The sequence below is a fragment of the Trachypithecus francoisi genome, unplaced genomic scaffold (assembly GCF_009764315.1).
Source record: "Trachypithecus francoisi isolate TF-2019V2 unplaced genomic scaffold, Tfra_2.0 Lachesis_group13, whole genome shotgun sequence".
Taxonomy (NCBI): Eukaryota; Metazoa; Chordata; class Mammalia; order Primates; family Cercopithecidae; genus Trachypithecus; species Trachypithecus francoisi.
In genome coordinates this window covers 8,381,053-8,402,290 of record NW_022681458.1, presented here as the reverse complement: position 1 = coordinate 8,402,290, position 21,238 = coordinate 8,381,053, and the positions used below count along the sequence as shown (strand labels likewise).

General features: G+C 39.7%; 1 pseudogene across 1 annotated transcript; it reads left to right on the top strand.

Moving 5' to 3' along the window:
* The first annotated feature begins 9,439 nt into the window (after nucleotides 1-9,439).
* On the top strand, nucleotides 9,440-10,486 carry LOC117094363 (annotated as a pseudogene). Its single transcript, XR_004441522.1, has one exon. The product of XR_004441522.1 is annotated as a UDP-glucuronosyltransferase 1-8-like (transcript).
* Nucleotides 10,487-21,238: the final 10,752 nt, after the last annotated feature.

The window sequence follows — 21,238 nt, the reverse complement described above, 5'->3', positions numbered from 1 at the left end:
AACCTGTTATTGGTCTATTCAGGGATTCAACTTCTTCCTGGTTTAGCCTTGGGAGGGTGTATGTGTCCAGGAATTTATCCATTTCTCCTAGAATTTCTAGTTTATTTGTGTAGATGTGTTTATAGTATTCTCTGGTGGTAGTTTATTTCTGTGGGATCAGCAATGATCTCCCTTTTATCATTTTTTTATTGTGTCTATTGATTCTTCTCTCTTTTCTTCTTTATTATCTGGCTAGTGGTCTATTTATTTTTTAGTCTTTTCAAAAAACCAACTCCTGGATTCAAAGATTTTTTGAAGAGTATTTTGTGTCTCTATCTCCTTCATTTCTGCTCTGATCTTAGTTATTTCTTGTCTTCTGCTAGCTTTTGAATTTATTTGCTCTTGCTTCTCTGGTTCTTTTAATTGTGTTGTTAGGATTTTGATTTTAGATTTTTCCTGCTATCTCCTGTGGGCATTTTAGTGCTACAAATTTCCCTCTAAACACAGCTTTAGCTGTGTCCCAAAGATTCTGGTATGTTGTCTTTGTTCTCATTGGTTTCAAAGAACTTATTTATTTCTGCCTTAATTTCAATATTTACCCAGTAGTTATTCAGGAGCAAGTTGTTCAGTTTCCATGTAGTTGTGCGATTATGAGTGAGTTTCTTAATCCTGAGTTCTAATTTGATTGCACTGTGGTCTGAGAGACTGTTTATGATTTTCATTCTTTTTCATTTTCTGAGGAATGTTTTACTTCCAATTATGTGGTTGATTTTAGAATAAGTGCGATGTGGGGCCAAGAAGAATGTATATTCTGTTGATTTGGGGTGGATAATTCTGTAGATGTCTATTAGGTCTGCTTGATCCAGAGCTGATTTCAGGTCCTGAATATCCTTGCTACTTTTCTGTCTCATTGGTCTGTCTAATGTTGACAGTGGGGTGTTAAAGTCTCCCATTATTATTGTATGGGAGCCTAAGTCTCTTTGTAGGTCTGTAAAAAGTTGCTTTATGAATCTAGGTGCTCTTGTATTGGGTGCATATATATTTAGGATGGGTAGCTGTTCTTGTTGCATTGATCTCTTTACCATTATGTAATGCCCTTCCTTATCCTTTTTGATCTTTGTTGGTTTAAAGTCTGTTTTATCAGAGACTAGGATTGCAACCCCTGCTTTTTTTTTTCTTTCCATTTGCTTGGTAAATATTCCTCCATCCCTTTATCTTGATCCGATGAGTGTCTTGCATGTGAGATGTGTCTCCTGAGCACAGCACACTGATAGGTCTTGACTGTTTATCCAGTTTGCCAGTGTATGTATTTTTTATTTTTTATTTTTTATTTTTTTATTTTTCTATTATTATACTTTAAGTTCTAGGGTACATGTGCATAACGTGCAGGTTTGTTACATATGTATACTTGTGCCCTGTTGGTGTGCTGCACCCATCAACTCATCAGCACCCATCAATTTGTCATTTATATCAGGTATAACTCCCAATGGAATCCCTCCCCCCTCCCCCCTCCCCGTGATAGGCCCCGGTGTGTGACGTTCCCCTTCCCGAGTCCAAGTGATCTCATTGTTCAGTTCCCACCTATGAGTGAGAACATGCGGTGTTTGGTTTTCTGTTCTTGTGATAGTTTGCTAAGAATGATGGTTTCCAGCTGCATCCATGTCCCTACAAAGGACACAAACTCATCCTTTTTTATGGCTGCATAGTATTCCATGGTGTATATGTGCCACATTTTCTTAATCCAGTCTGTCACTGATGGACATTTGGGTTGATTCCAAGTCTTTGCTATTGTGAATAGTGCCACAATAAACATACGTGTGCATGTGTCTTTATAGCAGCATGATTTATAATCCTTTGGGTATATACCCAGTAGTGGGATGGCTGGGTCATATGGTACATCTAGTTCTAGATCCTTGAGGAATTGCCATACTGTTTTCCATAATGGTTGAACTAGTTTACAATCCCACCAACAGTGTAAAAGTGTTCCTATTTCTCCACATCCTCTCCAGCACCTGTTATTTCCTGACTTTTGAATGATTGCCATTCTAACTGGTGTGAGATGGTATCTCATTGTGGTTTTGATTTGCATTTCTCTGATGGCCAGTGATGATGAGCATTTTTTTCATGTGTCTGTTGGCTATATGAATGTCTTCTTTTGAGAAATGTCTGTTCATATCGTTTGCCCACTTTTTGATGGGGTTGTTTGTTTTTTTCTTGTAAATTTGTTTGAGTTCTTTGTAGGTTCTGGATATCAGCCCTTTGTCAGATGAGTAGATTGCAAAAATGTTCTCCCATTCTGTAGGTTGCCTGTTCACTCTGCTGGTAGTTTCTTTTGCTGTGCAGAAGCTCTTTAGTTTAATGAGATCCCATTTGTCAATTTTGGCTTTTGTTGCCATTGCTTTTGGTGTTTTAGACATGAAGTCCTTGCCCATGCCTATGTCCTGAATGGTACTACCTAGGTTTTCTTCTAGGGTTTTTATGGTATTAGGTCTAACATTTAAGTCTCTAATCCATCTTGAATTAATTTTCGTATAAGGAGTAAGGAAAGGATCCAGTTTCAGCTTTCTACTTATGGCTAGCCAATTTTCCCAGCACCATTTATTAAATAGGGAATCCTTTCCCCATTTCTTGTTTTTCTCAGGTTTGTGAAAGATCAGATGGCTGTAGATGTGTGGTATTATTTCTGAGGACTCTGTTCTGTTCCATTGGTCTATATCTCTGTTTTGGTACCAGTACCATGCTGTTTTGATTACTGTAGCCTTGTAGTATAGTTTGAAGTCAGGCAGCGAGATGCCTCCAGCTTTGTTCTTTTGAGTTAGGATTGTCTTGGCAATGCGGACTCTTTTTTGGTTCCATATGAACTTTAAAGCAGTTTTTTCTAATTCTGTGAAGAAACTCATTGGTAGCTTGATGGGGATGGCATTGAATCTATAAATTACCTTGGGCAGTATGGCCATTTTCATGATATTGATTCTTCCTATCCATGAGCATGGTATGTTCTTCCATTTGTTTGTGTCCTCTTTGATTTCACTGAGCAGTGGTTTGTAGTTCTCCTTGAAGAGGTCCTTTACATCCCTTGTAAGTTGTATTTCTAGGTATTTTATTCTCTTTGAAGCAATTGTGAATGGAAGTTCATTCCTGATTTGGCTCTCTGTTTGTCTGTTACTGGTGTATAAGAATGCTTTTGATTTGTGCACATTAATTTTGTATCCTGAGACTTTGCTGAAGTTTCTTATCAGCTTAAGGAGATTTTGGGCTGAGACAATGGGGTTTTCTAAATATACAATCATGTCATCTGCAAACAGGGACAATTTGACTTCTTTTCCTAGCTGATTTCTTTCTCTTGCCCTATTGCCCTAGCCAGAACTTCCAACACTATGTTGAATAGGAGTGGTGAGAGAGGGCATCCCTGTCTTGTGCCAGTTTTCAGAGGGAATTTTTCCAGTTTTTGCCCATTCAGTATGATATTGGCTGTGGGTTTGTCATAAATAGCTCTTATTATTTTGAGGTACGTTCCATCAATACCAAATTTATTGAGCGTTTTTAGCATGAAGGGCTGTTGAATTTTGTCAAAAGCCTTTTCTGCATCTATTGAGATAATCATGTGGTTCTTGTCTTTGTTCTGTTTATATGCTGGATTACGTTTATTGATTTGTGAATGTTGAACCGGCCTTGCATCCCAGGGATGAAGCCCACTTGATCATGGTGGATAAGCTTTTTGATGTGCTGCTGAATCCGGTTTGCCAGTATTTATTGAGGATTTTTGCATCAATGTTCATCAGGGATATTGGTCTAAAATTCTCTTTTTTTGTTGTGTCTCTGCCAGGCTTTGGTATCACGATGATGTTGGCCTCATAAAATGAGTTAGGGAGGATTCCCTCTTTTTCTATTGATTGGAATAGTTTCAGAAGGAATGGTACCAGCTCCTCCTTGTACCTCTGGTAGAATTCAGCTGTGAATCCATCTGGTCCTGGACTTTTTTTGGTTGGTAGGCTATGAATTATTGCCTCAATTTTAGAGCCTGCTATTGGTCTATTTAGGGATTCAACTTCTTCCTGGTTTAGTCTTGGAAGAGTGTAAGTGTCCAGGAAATTATCCATTTCTTCTAGATTTTCTAGTTTATTTGCGTAGAGGTGTTTAAAGTATTCTCTGATGGTAGTTTGTATTTCTGTGGGGTCAGTGGTGATATCCCCTTTATCATTTTTTATTGCATCTATTTGATTCTTCTCTCTTTTCTTCTTTATTAGTCTTGCTAGTGGTCTGTCAATTTTGTTGATCTTTTCAAAAAACCAACTCCTGGATTCATTGATTTTTTGGAGGATTTTTTGTGTCTCTATCTCCTTCAGTTCTTCTCTGATCTTAGTTATTTCTTGCCTTCTGCTAGCTTTTGAATGTGTTTGCTCTTGCCTCTCTAGTTCTTTTAATTGTGATGTTAGAGTGTCAATCTTAGATCTTTCCAGCTGTCTCTTGTGGGCATTTAGTGCTATAAATTTCCCTCTCCACACTGCTTTAAATGTGTTCCAGAGATTCTGGTATGTTGTATCTTTGTTGTCATTGGTTTCAAAGAACATCTTTATTTCTGCCTTCATTTCGTTATGTACCCAGTAGTCATTCAGGAGCAGGTTGTTCAGTTTCCATGTAGTTGAGCGATTTTGATTGAGTTTCTTAGTCCTGAGTTCTAGTTTGATTGCACTGTGGTCTGAGAGACAGTTTGTTATAATTTATAATTTCTGTTCTTTTACATTTGCTGAGGAGTGCTTTCCTTCCAATTATGTGGTCAATTTTGGACTAAGTGCGATGTGGTGCTGAGAAGAATGTATATTCTGTTGATTTGGGGTGGAGAGTTCTATAGATGTCTATTAGGTCCGCTTGGTGCAGAGATGTGTTCAATTCCTGGATATCCTTGTTAACTTTCTGTCTCATTGATCTGTCTAATGTTGACAGTGGAGTGTTGAAGTCTCCCTTTATTATTGTATGGGAATCTAAGTCTCTTTGTCAGTCTCTAAGGCCTTGCTTTATGAATCTGGGTGCTCCTGTATTGGGTGCATATATATTTAGGATAGTTAGCTCTTCCTGTTGAATTGATCCCTTTACCATTATGTAATGGCCTTCTTTGTCTCTTTTGATCTTTGATGGTTCAGGGTCTGTTTTATCAGAGATTAGTATTGCAACCCCTGCTTTTTTTTGTTCTCCATTTGCTTGGTAGATCTTCCTCCATCCCTTTATTTTGAGCCTATGTATGTCTCTGCATGTGAGATGGGTCTCCTGAATACAGCAGACTGATGGGTCTTGACTCTTTATCCAGTTTGCCAGTCTGTGTCTTTTAATTGGAACATTTAGTCCATTAACATTTAAGGTTAATATTGTTATGTGTGAACTTGATCCTGCCATTATGATATTAACTTAAATTAAACTAACTAATATTAAAATAACCAATATTAATTATGGTTATTTTGCTCGTTAGTTGATGCAGTTTCTTCCTAGCCTCGATGGTCTTTACATTTTGGCATGTTTTTGCAATGGCTGGTATCGGTTGTTCCTTTCCATGTTTAGGGCTTCCTTCAGGGTCTCTTGTAAGGCAGGCCTGGTGGTGACAAAATCTCTAAGCATTTGCTTATCTGTAAAGGATTTTATTTCTCCTTCACTGATGAAACTTAGTTTGGCTGGATATGAAATTCTGGGTTGAAAATTCTTTTCTTTAAGAATGTTGAATATTGGCCCCCACTCTCTTCTGGCTTGTAGAGTTTCTGCCGAGAGTTCTGCTATTAGTCTGATGGGCTTCCCTTTGTGGGTAACCCGACCTTTCTCTCTGGCTGCCCTTAAGATTTTTTTCCTTGGCCGGGCGCGGTGGCTCAAGCCTGTAATCCCAGCACTCTGGGAGGCCGAGACGGGCGGATCACAAGGTCAGGAGATCGAGACCATCCTGGCTCACCCGGTGAAACCCCGTCTCTACTAAAAAAATATAAAAAACTAGCCGGGCGAGGTGGCGGGCCCTTGTAGTCCCAGCTACTCAGGAGGCTGAGGCAGGAGGATGGCGTAAACCCGGGAGGTGGAGCTTGCAGTGAGCTGAGATCTGGCCACTGCACTCCAGCCTGGGCGACAGAGCGAGACTCCGTCTCAAAAAAAAAAAAAAAAAAAAATTTTTTTCTTCATTTCAACTTTGGTGAATCTGGCAATTATGTGTCTTGGAGTTGCTCTTCTCGAGGTGTATCTTTGTGGCATTCTCTGTATTTCCTCTGAATTTGAATGTTGGCCTGCCCTACTAGGTTGGGGAAGTTCACCTGGATGATATCCTGAAGAGTGTTTTCCAACTTGGTTCCATTTTCCCCCTCACTTTCAGGCACCCCAATCAGACGTAGATTTGGTCTTTTTACATAATCCCATACTTCTTGCAGGCTTTGTTCATTTCTTTTCCTTCTTTTTTCTTTTGGTTTCTCTTCTCGCTTCGTTTCATTCATTTGATCCTTAATTGCTGATACTCTTTCTTCCAGTTGATCGAGTCGGTTACTGAAGCTTGTGCATTTGTCACATATTTCTTGTGTCATGGTTTTTATCTCTGTCATTTCGTTTATGACCTTCTCTGCATTAATTATTCTAGCTGTCAATTCTTCCACTCTTTTTTCAAGATTTTTAGTTTCTTTGCGTTGGGTACGTAATTCCTCCTTTAGCTCTGAGAAGTTTGATGGACTGAAGCCTTCTTCTCTCATCTCGTCAAAGTCATTCTCTGACCAGCTTCGATCTGTTGCTGGCGATGAGCTGCGCTCCTTTGCAGGGGGAGGTGCGCTCTTATTTTTTGAATTTCCAGCTTTTCTGCCCTGCTTCTTCCCCATCTTTGTGGTTTTATCTGCTTCTGGTCTTTGATGATGGTGATGTACTGATGGGGTTTTGGTATAGGTGTCCTTCCTGTTTGATAGTTTTCCTTCTAGCAGTCAGGACCCTCAGTTGCAGGTCTGTTGGAGATTGCTTGAGGTCCACTCCAGACCCTATTTTCCTGGATATCAGCAGCAGAGGTTGCAGAAGATAGAATATTGCTGAACAGCGAGTGTACCTGTCTGATTCTTACTTTGGAAGCTTCCTCTCGGGGGTGTATTCCACCCTGTGAAATGTGGGGTATCAGACTGCCCCTATTGGGGGATGTCTCCCAGTTAGGCTACTCAAGGGTCACGGACCCACTTGAGCAGGCAGTCTGTCCGTTCTCAGATCTCAACCTCCGTGTTGGGAGATCCACTGCTCTCTTCAAAGATGTCAGACTGAGTCGTTTGCGTCTGCAGAGGTTCCTGCTGCTTTTTTTGTTGTTGTTTAGCTGTGTCCTGTCCCCAGAGGTGGAGTCTACAGAGACAGCCAGGTTTCCTTGAGCTGCTGTGAGCTCCACCCAGTTCGAGCTTCCCAGCGGCTTTGTTTACCTACTTAAGCCTCAGCAATGGCAGGCGCCCCTCCCCCAGCCTCACTGCTGCCTTGCGGTTAGATCACAGACTGCTGTGCTAGTAATGAGGGAGGCTCCGTGGCCGTGGGACCCTCCTGGCCATGTGTGGGATACAATCTCCTGGTGTGCCCATTTGCTCAAAGCGTAGTATTGGGGTGGGAGTCACCTGATTTTCCAGGTGTTGTGTGTCTGAGTTCCCCTGGCTAGGAAATGGGACTCCCTTCCTTCTTGCGCTTCCCATGTGAGGCGATTCCTCGGCCTGCTTCAGCTCTCGCTGGTTGGGCTGCAGCGGCTGACCAGCACCGATTGTCCGGCACTCCCTACTGAGATGACCCCAGTACCTCAGTTGAAAATGCAGAAATCACCAGTCTTCTGTGTCGCTCGTGCTGGGAGTTGGAGACTGGAGCTGTTCCTATTCGGCCATCTTGCTCCGCCCCCAGTGTGTGTCTTTTAACTGGGGCATTTAGCCCATTTACTTTTAAGGCTAATATTATTATATGTGATTTTGATCCTGTCATTATGATGCTAGCTGGTTATATTGTCCATTAGTTGATGCAGTTTCTTTATAGTGTCAATTGTCCTTTAAATTGGGTATGTTTTTTGCAGTGACTGATACCCATTTTTACTTTCCATATTTAGTGCTTCCTTCAGGAGCTCTTGTAAGGCAGGCCTGGTGGTGACAAAATCTTTCAGCATTTGCTTGTCTGTAAAGGATTTTATTTCTCCTTCGCTTATGAAGCTTAGTTTGGCTAGATATGAAATTCTGGGTTGAAAATTCTTTAGGAATGTTGAATATTGGCCCCCACTGTCTTCTGGCTTGTGGGGTTTCTGCAGAGATATCTGCTTTTAGTCTGATGGGCTTCCCTTTGTGGGTAACCAGACCTTTCTCTGGCTGCCCTTCATATTTTTTCCTTCATTTTAACCTTGATGAATCTGACAATTCTGTGTCTTGGGGTTGCTCTTCTCGTGGAGTATCTTTGTGGTGTTCTCTGTGTTTCCTGAATTTGAATGTTGGCCAGTCTTGGTAAGTTGGGGAAGTTCTCCTGGATAATATCCTAAAGAGTGTTTTTGGTACATACTTTTAAATAACCAGATCTCATGAGAAATCACTCACTATTGGGAGGACAGTGCCAAGCCATTCATGAGGGATCCACGCCCATGATCCAAACATCTCCCACCATGCTTTACCTTCAACACTGGGGATTATATTTGACCATGATATATGGAGGGGACAGACATACAAACTGTATCAAAGGCATAGCATGAGTTCTGTGAAAGGAGGGTGAAAACACAAAGATGACATTGCCACTGACCTCAGGGAGTGCTCAGTAGACTAAGGGAGACAAGTACATATTTTCCTGAAGGAGGGCACTGGAGTGATGGCATGTTTAGAATGTGGAAGTAGAGCAGTCAGAGAGAGGCAGGCCAGCAGAGTGCTTGCTCAAGGACTGGGCCAGCAACTCCCCACTGCATGTGATGTATCCGAGGAAAGTCATTAAAATAGTTAATGGTCACTTTCCATCAAGTCCCTGGTGTGGTCCACGGAGGCAGGATTGTCAATTTCATTTTGGCATTTCAGAGGCTTCTTAGGGTTTGGATATGGAAGAAGACAACCAGCAATGATTATGTATTGCAGAGATGTGCGTGAGCCCCGATTTCTTGCCAGTTGGGAGGTCAGTGCTGAGGGCCTTGCTGTCTTTCCTTGACACATAGGATGCCAATTTCTTTCTGGACAGAGAGTATTTGGTTGGTTAAAGTTAAAATCTGAATTTTGTTTTGGAATAAATTCCAAAAATATTAGCTTTATTCAAATTGACTTTCACTTTATCTTTCTGAATTTTCAAGGTCCAAAAGCATTGCTTAGTAATTCTGTTTCTAAACTCACATTGCAGCACTGGGCATGATCTGTCCAAGGAAGAGACCATAAGATAGTCTTGTCTGGAAAACATACAAGTAGGTATCTCAACAAATGATATTCATGTATTCTTGTTCTTATGAGTAAATCATTGGCAGTGAGTGTGATTTTTTTTTTTTTTATGGAAGGATAAACACACACCCTCTATTGAGGTCAGGTTTTGTGCTTGTACTTCTTCCGCCTACTGTATCATAGCAGCTTAGAATCCCAGCTGCTGGCTCGGGCTGCAGTTCTCTGATGGCTCGCACAGGGTGGACCAGCCCTGTTCCCCTATGTGTTTCTCTGCTGCTGACCTGTGGATTTGCTGAGGCAGGGAAGCTGCTAGTAGTACCCATGGATGGGAGCCACTGGTTCACCATGCAGTCGGTGGTGGAGAAACTTATCCTCAGGGGGCATGAGGTGGTTGTAGTCATGCCAGAGGTGAGTTGGCAACTGGGAAGATCACTGAATTGCACAGTGAAGACTTATTCAACCTCATACACTCTGGAGGATCTGGACCGGGAATTCATGGCTTTCGCCCATGCTCAATGGAAAGCACAATTACGAAGTTTCTTTTCTCTATTTCTGAGTCCTTCCAATGGTTTTTTTGATTTATTTTTTTCGCATTGCAGGAGTTTGTTTAATGACCAAAAATTGGTAGAATACTTAAAGGAGAGTTCTTTTGATGCGGTGTTTCTGGATCCTTTTGATGCCTGTGGCTTAATTGTTGCCAAATATTTCTCCCTCCCTTCTGTGGTCTTTGCCAGGGGAATACCTTGCCACTATCTTGAAGAAGGTGCACAGTGCCCTGCTCCTCTTTCCTATGTACCCAGAATTCTCTTAGGGTTCTCAGATGCCATGACTTTCAAGGAGAGAGTATGGAACCATATCATGCACTTGGAGGAGCATTTATTTTGCAAGTATTTTTTCAAAAGTGCCCTAGAAATAGCCTCTGAAATTCTCCAAACACCTGTCACAGAATATGATCTCTACAGCCACACATCAATTTGGTTGTTGCGAACGGACTTTGTTTTGGACTTTCCCAAACCCGTGATGCCCAACATGGTCTTCATTGGTGGTATCAACTGCCATCAGGGAAAGCCATTGCCTGTGGTAAGTCATTGCTCCTTTAGCACATTAAGAATAATCTGGCTTTGTAAATTAAAAAAAGATTCCTTACTGAACTGTGATTTGACATTTTCGTTTGTTGCATTTCAAATTTCTTTCCAGTTTAACAGATTATTTTGTGCCAGTTCATGTACTTGTCAGTTATCAAATTTTATAAAACTGCCCTTCTTGAAAGTGTGTATATATAATTTAAAAATTATACATCATATTCAGCCTACATTTTTGAGTACTATGTTTAGAAAAGTACCAACAACCGCAGTAAGAAATGGAACTTCCCTTTTTTGCTAATTCTATGTGACCCCTGAGAGCAAATGCTCTTAGCAGTTTTGCATACATTCTTTTCATTTAAAAAGTGTTTTAGTTGTGTATATATAATTTAAAAATTATAGGTCCTATTCAGCCTACATTTTTGAGTACCATGTTTAGAAAAACACCAAAAACCACAGTAAGAAATGAAACTTCCCTTTTTTGCTAATTTTTGTGACCCCTAGACGAAATGCTCTTAGCAGTTTTGTGTACATTCTTTTCATTAAAAAAAAAAAAAATGCTGGGCGCGGTGGCTCAAGCCCGTAATCCCAGCACTTTGGGAGGCCGAGACGGGTGGATCACGAGGTCAGGAGATCGAGACCATCCTGGCTAACACGGTGAAACCCCATCGCTACTAAGAAATACAAAAAACTAGCCGGGCGAGGTGCTGGGCGCCAGTAGTCCCAGCTCCTCGGGAGGCTGTCGCTGGAGAATGGCGTGAACCTGGGAGGCGGAGCTTGCAGTGAGCTGAGATCCGGCCAGTGCACTCCAGCCTGGGCGACAAAGCAAGACTCCGTCTCAAAAAAAAAAAAAAAGGCCGGGCGCGGTGGCTCAAGCCTGTAATCCCAGCACTTTGGGAGGCCGAGACGGGCGGATCACGAGGTCAGGAGATTGAGACCATCCTGGCTAATACGGTGAAACCCCGTCTCTACTAAAAAAAAAATACAAAAAACTAGCCGGGCGCATTGGCGGGCGCCTGTAGTCCCAGCTACTTGGGAGGCTGAGGCAGGAGAATGGCGGGAACCCGGGAGGCGGAGCTTGCAGTGAGCTGAGATCCGGCCACTGCACTCCAGCCTGGGCGACAGAGCGAGACTCCGTCTCAGAAAAAAAAAAAAAAAAAAAAAAAAAAAAGGCATTTTAGTTATACGCAATATCTAATGTAAATTCTCATACCTATTTTGTTAAAATAAAATCTTGTATTAGGTTAGACATATATTTCTTTACCTTGCATTTTTCATTTGCCAATAAATAATAGATTCCTTTATAGACAAATACAGACAGATTTGACAAGTTCGTTTAATAGTCTTTACTTTGGATGCTATGTAGTTTTTTTAGCCAATTAGTATTGATATATCTTTAGGCATATTCCATTTTTTGCTTTTATGAATAAGGCCATGTAAACACTCTTTAATAATTTCCTTATGTGAATATATTTCTATATTCTTGCTTTTATCTTAGTAGACTAGAGTCTTACATGTAGGGTTATAGGGTTTTCCTGAATTGAGAAGGATTGGCATCTTTTTACTATTAAGTCGTCCTGTTCAGGAATATGTAAGTCTCACTATTTATTCAGATCTTGTTTTATATACATAAATAAAATTTTTCACTATATAAGCATTTTATGTTTGTTATTAACATTTATTCCTTGGCATTTTATTATTTTTGAAACTATTTTTTTACAGGGCAAATTTTCCATTTCTACATTTAGCTGACTATTGGGGTTTTTGTACTTGCATCCAGCCACATTACTAACTTTTCTTATTATTTTTTAGTATGCATTAGATGTACAATATACCCTACCATCTGCAAGTAATTCCCTTCTGATATTTATACTGCTTCTTTTGCTTTGCTGGAGCATATACTTCCAAAACATTATTGAGTAATATTGTTAGAGTAGCCAATTTAAATAGGAATTCGGTCACTTTTGATTGAAAAATCCTTGAAAAATACCAGAATAAAATTCTGGCAAATGCACAGTTGCTAAATCCAGATGAATCACTTGGTGTCTCATCTCATTATATTATTTTATTAGAGATGGAATATACATTTTTGTCTATTGCTGTGGCTGCTTACAAGGTTCAGTAGACTTTGTAACACAGTCATATCTGTTATTGGCAGATGTTTGGTAAAAGAGTGACCTTTCAGCCTAGTCATGGGAAGTGAAATAATGCTCTTTCTAAAAAGCAGGAAGACTACAGTTGTAGGCCTTTCAAAATTAGGCATGACTTTTAGTTCTTGGCCAGACCGGGCGAGGAGATGCAAGTTGAAGGACTCTTAAGAGGCTGGACTTATCAAAGCACTTTTCTCCTCTTTATCCTCCATTAATTACAGTACTAAGCACCATCCATGTGTTGCCTACACACCACATCTTTGGCTGAGGGTGAGGCTCTGCCACTTCCTGAACCTACACTGAGTTCATTATGGCTCACAGGGTCACCCAGAGGCCTTTAGAGATATAAAACCCTGTATATGATTTTATATCACCTGTGATAGGGAGATATACATAAAAAATGAAACATTAAACTCTGTATGGTTTCATTTATTTTGATTATAAATCTTTTATGAGATATGAAATAAATGTGTTTATGTATCTATTAAAGAATATACATGTATGAAAGTTTTTATAGTTGCAGAGGGTTATGTATATTAATGTATATATTTATGATTATATCTATAAATCCAGCAGAATTCTCACAGAGGAATTCAGATCTGAAAGAGGGCTTTCTGTCAAAAGCCTTGGATGTGGCCCAACCACAAAAGTAAAAGTCAACTGTCATTGAAAGAAGGATGGACACTGCGTATTGCTCCTTCCTTGTTTCAGAGGCCAGGATATGTCTGGGAGAAGCATGCAGTTGGTTACATCTTGTTGGGAAACAGGACTCAGAGTCTGAGTCTCATCTGTCTGATGAGAAGGGAGCATTACTTAATGATGGAGTACGTGTTTGCGCATGTACGTGTTTGTGTATATGCAGGTGTGTTTGTGTGCAGTGTCCCAGACCCTGCACAGGGGATTTTCTTGAAGGTCTCCTGTAACAAAATCTCCTTGAGCCTATCCAGGAGAATTACATCCAGGGATGTAATTAAATACTTTAACAAGGATGGCAGATGACCCCATCTCCAAAGTCAGGGATCAAATTTCAACGTGAGATTTGGAGGGGACAAACTTTTAAACTATATAATTTGGTATGGTTGTTCTTTTACATTTCAGCGTTCTAATGTGTGTGTGTTGATTAATGATGTGTAAACAATTCAGCAGAACATTGAAATAGTTTTAATGAGAAAAAGAGGAAGTCACTCCTAGTCTCTTTGAATTTTTGGTTAGTTCCAACAGAATTGATGACTGTTTTTAGGTGAAAAGAATTCAGGCTTCGTCTATACCATCCATGGTAGGTTCAGCTCTGCAGACCTGGGGATGGGATATGGTTACAGAGCAAGAAAAGATCTGTGCTTCCCCCATTGCTCTAAGTTTCTGGCTCCAGTTCAAGATCCAAATTCAAAGTTAGCTTTTGGTGGACAAGACTAAGGCCTCCCACTAAAATTGTTTATTTCAAGTTTTTATTTTCAAAGTGTTCCAACACACACAAAGGAGAGACTTAGTGTCATGACCACCTGTATATCAATCTTAGATTAAATAATTTTCACTATTTTGCTGAACTGATTCATCTATCCCTTTTTTCCTGTCTTTAAAGAAAACTTTTTTAAAAGAGAAATTTATGTCAATCTGTTTATTATGCTTTAAGTACTAGGGTACATGTGCACAATGTGCAGGTTTGTTACATAGATATACGTGTGCCATGTTGGTTTGCTGCACCCATCAACTTGTCATTTACATTAGATATTTCTCCTAATGCTATCCCTTCCCCAGCCCCCGACCCCCCAACAGGCCCTGGTGTGTGATGTTCCCTGTGTCCATGTGTTCTCATTGGTCAATTCCTACTTATGAGTGAGAATATATGCTGTTTGGTTTTCTGTCCTTGTGATAGTTTGCTGATAATGATAGTTTCCAGCTTCATCCATGTCCCTGCAAAGGACATGAACTCATCCTTTTTTATGGCTGCATAGTATTCCATGGTGTGTATGTGCCACATCTTCTTTATCCAGTCTATCATTGATGGACGTTGGGTTGGTTCCAAGTCTTTGCTATTGTGAATAGTGCTGCAATAAACATATGTGTGCATGTGTCTTTATAGTACCATGATTTATAATCCTTTGGGTATATACCCAGTAATGGGATCACTGGGTCAAATGGTATTTCTAGTTCTAGATCCTTGAGGAATTGCCACACTGTCTTCCACAATGGTTGAACTAATTTACACTCCCACCAACAGGGTAAAAGCGTTCCTATTTCTCCACATCCCCTCCAGCATCTGTTGTTTCCTGACTTTTTAATGATCGCCATTCTAACTAGCATGAGATGGTATCTCATTGTGGTTTTGATTTGCATTTCTGTGATGACCTATGATGATGAGCATTTTTTCATATGTCTGTTTGCTGCATAAATGTGTTCTTTTGAGAAGTGTCTGTTCATATCCTTTGCCCACTTTTGAATGGGTTGTTTTTTTTTTCTTGTAAATTTGTTTGACTTCTTTGTAGATTCTGGATATTAGCCCTTTGCCAGGTGGATTGATTGCAAAAATGTTCTCCCATTTTGTAGGTTGCCTGTTCAGTCTGATGATAGTTTCTTTTTCTTTTTCTTTTTTTTTTAGCCTCTTCTATTGCTGTTATTTATAAGGTTTGTGTATAAAAAGCATTTTTTAAATTATACTTTAAGTTCTAGGGTACATGTGCATAACGTGCAGGTTTGTTACATATGTATACTTGTGCCATGTTGGTGTGCTGCACCCATCAACTCATCAGCACCCATCAACTCGTCATTTACATCAGGTATAACTCCCAGTGCAATCCCTCCCCCCTCCCCCCTCCCCGTGATAGGCCCTGGTGTGTGATGTTACCCTTCCCGAGTCCAAGTGATCTCATTGTTCAGTTCCCACCTCGAAGTGAGAACATGCAGTGTTTGGTTTTCTGTTCTTGTGATAGTTTGCTGAGAATGATGGCTTCCAGCTGCATCCATGTCCCTACAAAGGACACAAACTCATCCTTTTTTATGGCTGCATAGTATTCCATGGTGTATATGTGCCACATTTTCTTAATCCAGTCTGTCACAGATGGACATTTGGGTTGATTCCAAGTCTTTGCTATTGTGAATAGTGCCACAATAAACATATGTGTGCATGTGTCTTTATAGCAGCATGCTTTGTAATCCTTTGGGTATATACCCAGTAATGGGATGGCTGGGTCATATGGTACTTCTAGTTGTAGATCCTTGAGGAATCGCCATACTGTTTTCCATAATGGTTGAACTAGTTTACAATCCCACCAACAGTGTAAAAGTGTTCCTATTTCTCCACATCCTCTCCAGCACTTGTTATTTCCTGACTTTTGAATGATTGCCATTCTAACTGGTGTGAGATGGTATCTCATTGTGGTTTTGATTTGCATTTCTCTGATGGCCAGTGATAATGAGCATTTTTTCATGTGTCTGTTGGCTGTATGAATGTCTTCTTTTGAGAAATGTCTGTTCATATCGTTTGTCCACTTTTTGATGGGGTTGTTTGTTTTTTTCTTGTAAATTTGTTTGAGTTCTTTGTAGGTTCTGGATATCAGCCCTTTGTCAGATGAGTAGATTGCAAAAATGTTCTCCCATTATGTAGGTTGCCTGTTCACTCTGCTGGTAGTTTCTTTTGCTGTGCAGAAGCTCTTTAGTTTAATCATATCCCATTTGTCAAGTTTGGCTTTTGCTGCCGTTGCTTTTGGTGTTTTAGACATGAAGTCCTTGCCCATGCCTATGTCCTGAATGGTATTCCCTAGGTTTTCTTCTAGGGTTTTTATGGTATTAGGTCTAACATTTAAGTCTCTAATCCATCTTGAATTAATTTTCGTATAAGGAGTAAGGAAAGGATCCAGTTTCAGCTTTCTACTTATGGCTAGCCAATTTTCCCAGCACCATTTATTAAATAGGGAATCCTTTCCCCATTTCTTGTTTTTGTCAGGTTTGTCAAAGATCAGATGGCTGTAGTTGTGTGGTATTGTTTCTGAGGACTCTGTTCTGTTCCATTGGTCTATATCTCTGTTTTGGTACCAGTACCCTGCTGTTTTGATTACTGTAGCCTTGTAGTATAGTTTGAAGTCAGGTAGCGTGATGCCTCCAGCTTTGTTCTTTTGAGTTAGGATTGTCTTGGCAATGCGGGCTCTTTTTTGGTTCCATATGAACTTTAAAGCCGTTTTTTCCAATTCTGTGAAGAAACTCATTGGTAGCTTGATGGGGATGGCATTGAATCTATAAATAACCTTGGGCAGTATGGCCATTTTCACGAAATTGATTCTTCCTATCCATGAGCATGGTATGTTCTTCCATTTGTTTGTGTCCTCTTTTATTTCACTGAGCAGTGGTTTGTAGTTCTCCTTGAAGAGGTCCTTTACATCCCTTGTAAGTTGGATTCCTAGGTATTTTATTCTCTTTGAAGCAATTGTGAATGGAAGTTCATTCCTGATTTGGCTCTCTGTTTGTCTGTTACTGGTGTATAAAAATGCTTGTGATTTGTGCACATTAATTTTGTATCCTGAGACTTTGCTAAAGTTTCTTATCAGCTTAAGGAGATTTTGGGCTGAGACAATGGGATTTTCTAAATATACAATCATGTCATCTGCAAACAGGGACAATTTGACTTCTTCTTTTCCTAACTGAATACCCTTTATTTCTTTCTCTTGCCTGATTGCCCTAGCCAGAACTTCCAACACTATGTTGAATAGGAGTGGTGAGAGAGGGCATCCCTGTCTTGTGCCAGTTTTCAAAGGGAATTTTTCCAGTTTTTGCCCATTCAGTATGATATTGGCTGTGGGTTTGTTACAAATAGCTCTTATTATTTTGAGATACGTTCCATCAATACTGAATTTATTGAGCGTTTTTAGCATGAAGGGCTGTTGAATTTTGTCAAAGGCCTTTTCTGCATCTATTGAGATAATCATGTGGTTTTTGTCTTTGATGATAGTTTCTTTTGCTGTGCAGAAGCCCTTTGGTTTAATTAGATCACATTTGTCAATTTTGGCTTTTGTTGCTGTTGCTTTTGGTGTTTGAGTCATAAAGTCTTTGCCCATGCCTATGTCCTGAATAGTATTGCCTAGGTTTTCTTCTAGGGTTTTTATGGTTTTAGGTCTTACATTTAAGTCTTTAATATATCTTGAGTTAATTTTTCTATATGGTGTAAGGAAGGGATCCAGTTTCAGCTTTCTACATATGGCTAGCCAGTTTTCCCAGCGCCATTTATTAAATAGGGTATCCTTCCCCCTTTTCTTGTTTTTGTCAGGTTTGTCAAAGATCAGAAGGTTGGGGATGTGTGGTGTTATTCCTGAGGCCTCTGTTCTGTTCCATGGGTCTGTATATCTGTTTGGGCACCAGTACCATGCTGTTTTGGTTACTGTAGTCTTGTAGTATAGTTTGAAGTCAGATAGCGTGATGCCTCCAGCTTTGTTCTTTTTGCTTAGGATTGTCTTGGCTATGCAGGCTGTTTTTTAGTTCCATATGAAATTTAAAGTAGTTTTTTCCAATTCTGTGAAGAAAGTCAATGGTAGCTTGATGGGATAGCATTGAATCTAGGAATTACCTTGGGCAGTATGGCCATTTTTACGATATTGATTCTTCATATCCATGAGCATGGAATGTTCTTCCGTTTGTTTGTGTCCTCTTATTTTGTTGAACAGTGGTTTGTAGTTCTCCTTGAAGAAGTCTTCACATCCGTTGTGAGTTGGATTCCTTGGTATTTTATTCTCTTTGTAGTAATTGTGAATGCCATCTTGCTAGACATTACCTTTCAACCCCCAGTTTGTATCATTTTAAAAAGAAATTCTTGGCATGTCATTCCATCACTGAATACTTAATTAAATACGAAAAATAAGAAACATTTGTTACATAGCCACAATATCATTATCATATCTAAGGCAATAAAAATTCTTTAATATTATCTCATTTCCAGTCCATAATTAAATTTCCCCCATTTTCTGGAACAACATCTTTCCATATAGATCAATGGAATAGAATGGAGAATTCAGAAATAAACCTATACATTCTTGGCCAATTGACAAGGTGTCAAATTTTGACAAGTGTGTCAAGATCATTCAAATGGGACAGAATAGTCTCTTCAACGGAAGACCTACCCTGGGGTCCTTCAGGTCCAGCATCAGACTCCAAGACCATTTGCAGAGATCATCCAGCCATCTCCCACCATGCCTCTGATAAATCCCTCACCATGTGCATCCACGGGGTCCCGCAAATATTTTCTCACAGTCTGTTGAGTGACTTTCCTTACAAATACTTCATTGTAGAGTAAATAGAGGTTTATAGCAAGGTTGCAACATATAGTTTAGAGAATTCTTATCTATCCTGTGTCCAGTTTCCCCATTGTTAAATCTTATGTTTCTATGGCACATCCATCACAACTCATTCACCAATATTGACACGTTATGATGAGCTAAAGTCTGTTTCCTTCAGATTTCATTGATTTTTACTCAATATCACTGTTCTTTTATGGGATCCCATTGATACCACCTGAAATGTAATCATCATGTCTCCTTAGTCTCCTCCAGCCTGTGACGGTTTCTGAGACTTCCCCTGTTTTTGGTGACTTGGGCAGTTTTGAGCAGTCCTGGTCAGGTGTCCTGTAGAATGTTCCTCTAGAATGTCAGTATGTGTTTGCCTGACATTTTTATCATGGTTAAACTGGGGTTATAGATTTTTGGTAGGAAGACACAGAGGTCTTTTCTTGTTTTCTTGCATGTAGAAAAGAGTGGCCTGTTCTCCAATGCATTGCTTGTACCTTTGTAAAAACTTGGCTGTTCATACGTCTGTGCATGTATTTCTAGACTTTGTGTTCTGCTCCATTGAAATATTTGTGAAATATTTGATTACTGTAGCTGTGTAATAATCTTGAAATGAGGTAGTGTTACCTATTTTTTCAAATTGTTTTTGCTATTGTAGGTCTGCTACATGACTGTATGGATTTTAGAATACGTTTGTTAGTTTGGTTTGATTGGGATTATATTGAATTTATAGATCAACTGGGGAGAAACAACATCTTATCAATTTTGAGTTTTCTAATTCATTAACATATCTATTTAAGTCCCTCATCAGTGTTCTGTAATTTTCAGTGTACAGTCTTTCACATTTTTTGTCAGATATATTCCTAAGTGTTTCATGTTTTTGATGCTATTTAAGTGATATTTTTATTCCAATTTTTAATTGTTCATTGCTAGTATAGTTGACCCCTGAACAATGTGGGAATGAAGAGGACCAACCCGCGTGAAGCAAAAAATCCACACAGATCTTTTGATTCTCCAAAAACATAACTACTAACAGCCAACTATTTACCAAAAGCCTTACCAGTAGCATAAACCGTCAATTAACACATATTTTGGATGTTATTAGTATTATATCTTGTATTATTACAATAAAGCAAGCTAGAGAAAAGAAAATGTTATTTAAAAACGTAACATATGAAAAAATGCCCAACATCACTAATCATCAGAGAAATGAAAGTTAAAACCACAATGAGGTATCATCTCACACCAGTTAGAATGGCTGTTGTTAAAAAGTCAAGAAACAATAGATGCTTGCGAAGCTGCTGAGAAAGGGGACCAGTTGTACACTGTTGGTGGTGGGAATGCAAATTAGTTCATCCCCTGTGGGAAGTAGTTTGGAGATTTCACCACCAATAAAATAGAAGTTTTATATATATATATAAAATCATTTTACCAAGAAACACATGCACTGGTATGTTCATGGCAGCTCTATTCAGAATAGAAAAGACATGAAATCAACCTAGGTGCCTGTCAACAGTGGCTTAGATGAAGAAAACGTGGAACATATACACCATGGAATATGCAGTCATAAAAGAAGAATGAAATCATGTTCTTTGTAACAACATGGATGCAGCTGGAGGTCATTATCCTAAGGAAATATACACAGACACAGAACACCAAATACGATGTGTTCTCACTTAGAAGTGGGAGCCAAACAGTGGGTACTCATGGGCATAAAGATGGCAACAATAGACACTATGGACTCTAAAGGGGAGAGGAAGGGGTGCAGGAGTTGAAAAACTATTGGGTACTATGCTCGGTACTTGGGTGATGGGAGCAATCATGCCCCAAACGTCAGCATCACACAATATACTCAGGTAACCTGCATATGTACTCTTGAATCTAAAATAAAAGTTGAATATGTATAAGCAGAAGTGAATCATCAAAAAGGTCTCCGTCTTCATCATCTTCCATTGAGTGGGCTGTGGAGGAGGAGGAGGAGGAGGAGAAGGAGGAGTAGATGTTGGTCTTGCTGTCTCAGGGTGGCAGAAGCAGAAGAGGTAGAGGAGGTGGAAGGGGAGGCAGGAGAGGCAGGTGCACTTGGTGTAACCTTATGGAAATACATCGTAATTACTGTCTGTTTTTTTTCTCTTTGATTTATTTAAAAATGCTTTCATACAGTACTAATCCTTCTTCCCCACTTGCTTTGGTTTCAGTGCCCATATCATAGAAGGGTTCATGTTGTAATAGAAGTCAATAGCAGTCTTAAATAATTGGAAGCCTTTCTATGAGGCTTATATTGTATAAAGCCATTTTTTTTTTCTGGCACTGCTTCTTCTACATCTTCTTTCTCATCAAGTACTGATTGGAAAGCACTCATCTCCATCAGGTCCTCTATTAATTCCTCGAGTGTAGTGTCTATTGACTCTTGAATT